Source organism: Otolemur garnettii, unplaced genomic scaffold, assembly GCF_000181295.1.
Source record: "Otolemur garnettii isolate 467f Iridium unplaced genomic scaffold, OtoGar3 scaffold00095, whole genome shotgun sequence".
NCBI lineage: Eukaryota > Metazoa > Chordata > Mammalia > Primates > Galagidae > Otolemur > Otolemur garnettii.
This window is the reverse complement of record NW_003852490.1, coordinates 1,682,186-1,682,604: the sequence shown is the minus strand read 5'-3', so window position 1 is coordinate 1,682,604 and position 419 is coordinate 1,682,186.

Sequence of the window (419 nt, the reverse complement as noted above, 5' to 3'; positions counted from 1 at the left end):
GGAGTTGGAGGTTGCTGTGAGCTGTAATGCCACGGCACTCTGCCCAGGGGGACAGCTTGAGGCTCTGTCTCAAAAAAAAAAAAAAAAAAAAGACCTAGTGATGGGTGTGGCTATACAGTGTATCTGCATAGCCACGTCATGCATTTCAGTGTGGAGCAGTAAGGAAGACTAGAATACCTTTTATCTGCCACTGCTCCTTTCTCCGAGCTGTTTGCACTCGCGCGGGTGCGCAGGTGGTAACCGTGATTCCTGGCATCCTCTTGCACACATGCGAACAGCTAGGGGGAAGGAGTTCATGCATCACTAGCACCAGTCCCACCAACAAGGTCGGCTTCCCCTGTCAGGTTCCAGAAGATGACTTAACTGTATTTGAATAAATATAGATTGTTATATTATACTTAATAAAAATAAGACATCCC